The sequence below is a fragment of the Penaeus vannamei genome, chromosome 18 (genome assembly GCF_042767895.1).
Source record: "Penaeus vannamei isolate JL-2024 chromosome 18, ASM4276789v1, whole genome shotgun sequence".
Classification (NCBI taxonomy): domain Eukaryota; kingdom Metazoa; phylum Arthropoda; class Malacostraca; order Decapoda; family Penaeidae; genus Penaeus; species Penaeus vannamei.
Window position 1 is genome coordinate 2,547,632 of NC_091566.1, and position 2,500 is coordinate 2,550,131.

General features: G+C 49.0%; 1 protein-coding gene across 23 annotated transcripts in view; it reads right to left on the minus strand.

The window, feature by feature from the left end:
* LOC113813973 (MAP kinase-activating death domain protein) overlaps positions 1–2,500 on the minus strand; it is a 121,406-nt gene that overhangs the window by 73,667 nt on the left and 45,239 nt on the right. The gene's annotated exons all lie outside the window — the stretch shown is intronic.

The following is a 2,500-nucleotide window of genomic DNA, read 5'->3' on the forward strand; positions in this document are numbered from 1 at the left end:
TCATACAGACACAACCTGGTGGACAGGAACATCCTGTGGGAAGCATGCCAGGTGGCCCAATAGCCTGAGATTGGCGATCCCGGATTGTGCAGGTAACAGGTCCTGTGACAGTCTCACGGTGCAACTGTTGATTGGACACATGGTCCCGCCAACAGTACCCCATGATCTGGACCTATTACAAAAGACATCAAGACGAGACTCTAAGGCACAGGATAATGTCCATGTTTCACTACCGTATAGCAAAACTGGCATTATCAGGGCCTTGAAAATGCATAGGTTGGTCCTTCTGCACAAGTACCAGCATCTCCAAATAATCTTGTTAAGAGAGATCATGACCCCTGCTCTCTGTAACTTCAATGTCCTTGCCACAAGCACATACTGACTGAACAGGTTCTCCTAGCAAGTCTCCAAAGTCCTGGATCTTGGTCCAGGAGACCTCTAGATCCAAGGGCTTCACTTCATTACAAAGTGCATCAAGAGCCACTACTAAGGTTTCCAAGGATTCAGATAGAATAGCAACATCAGCAAAGGTCAGTAACCTTGATATTGCCTAGAGTTACTCCACAATGACTTTGAACAGTAGCTCTGCCAAGAATCCAGTCCATGTAAGTGTTGAAAAGTGTTGGTGCAAGGACACAGCCTTGCCTCACTCCTGAACTAACTGGAAAGAAGCTTGACAGCTCCCCCCCACACACACTTTACAGCACTTTCAGCACCAGTATACAGGCTTACTATTAGTTCAGTCAGCCTTGTTGGAATTCCTCTGTCTCAGGATCTCCCAGAGTGATTCCCAATGCACCATATCTGATGCCTTCTTGAGATAAATGTAGGCTGCAACCAGGCTACACCTGAACTCTTGACAGCGCTCTATAATGATTCGAAGCACATGGATACAGTCTATTGTGGACTTACCAGGAGAGAATCCAGATTGCTCCAGCATCTGGTGCCTCAGTTGGTGGTCACTGACACATCTCAGAAGGATGTGGGTAAGAACCTTGCCTGGTGTACTGAGCAGTGTGATGCCTTGGTGATTGCTGCAGTCCCATCGGTACCCCATCCCCTTCCAGAGAGGAATGACCTCACCCCTCAACAGGTCAAGGTGAATGGTACTGGGCCACCAGATGGCAGCCAAGACAGCATGCAACCCTTGTGCCATAGATTCACCTTCAGCCTTTAACAGTTCAGCTGGGATGACACAGATACCCACTGCTTTACCACTCAGCTTGGAGATCGCCCCCCCCAACTTCAGGTAGGGAGGGTGGATCTGGCTATGGAATCCCAGCACTACCCTCATCCAAGTTGACTGTTGGTGGGTCAACCTGGTACAACTGCTCCAAATAGCCCAACACTCCCAAACACAACAGGATCTGAGACGATCTGGCCACTTACTAAGCAAACTGCCATTACCTGTGAAGAGGGCTTAGAGTTCAGCTTTCTCAACGCTTGGTATGAAGGACAAAGGTCATTTACTAAGAAATGGCCTTTGACCTACTCTGCAAGAGCCCAAATAAACTGTTCCTTGTCCCTTCTCAACAGTGACTGAGTTCTGTGTACCTGAGAATGGTGCAAATCCCAATCCCCTGTCAGATGAGTCGCACAACAAGCATCTATGGCTTTCAGTGTCTCCTTCCAGTGTCTTGAGCTGCATTAAGAGTTTCACGTTTGAAGGTGTTCCACAGAAGTACAGGGGCCTTCAGATTGTCAAGCCTTGTGAAATGATTTGAGCTTGCCTCAGCAAACCCAGGCATACTCCTCCTCCCTCAGCATGTTCAAATGGAACACCCTAGGGTGATCACTGGACCGCTGGGGAGTTTTGAAGTGGACTGAGAGAGTAGCTACAACTAATCTATGGTCAGTACCACAGAAATCAGCACTCCTATACACCCTACAGTTCTGGAGGATCCTCTAACGAGCGTTAATTAGTATGTGGTCAATCTCCTTTGCTGCATTACCCGCATCGCTGTACCACAGCCAACAATATGGGTCTGAGCACTGCTACCAGCTCCCAGATATCCTCAGTTTCTGGGACCTTGCAAAGTCTCAGAAAAGGAGGCTATTCTCGCTGCTGTCATCAGTTCCCAAACCGTGGGGACCAACAGACATCTCATAGCCAACTCAATCACAGCCAAATATCGCATTGAAGCATACACAGCAATATGCTAGCTTCAGTCTCAATATCATTATACACTCATTGACTGGAGTACCTGACCAAGGGTTGGAGTCTGCTGGAGACAGCTATGGCTACTCCCTGAAGATGGTGACAGTCGCTGCAGCCCGACCAGTAATAGGTGTAGCCACCTAAACTGATTGTGCCGCTGCTAAGCCTTCTCACCACCGAGAGAGCAGCCACCCCAACTCTCAGCCCCCCATTTCCCTCAACAGTAGAGGCAACCGATCATTCTGACACAAAGAACGGACATTCCAAGCCCCCAACCTGACTTCCTGCCTGAGGTTTAGCCCCAGGCAGTCACTCCAGGTGGACACCTCCTCTGCCATCCCC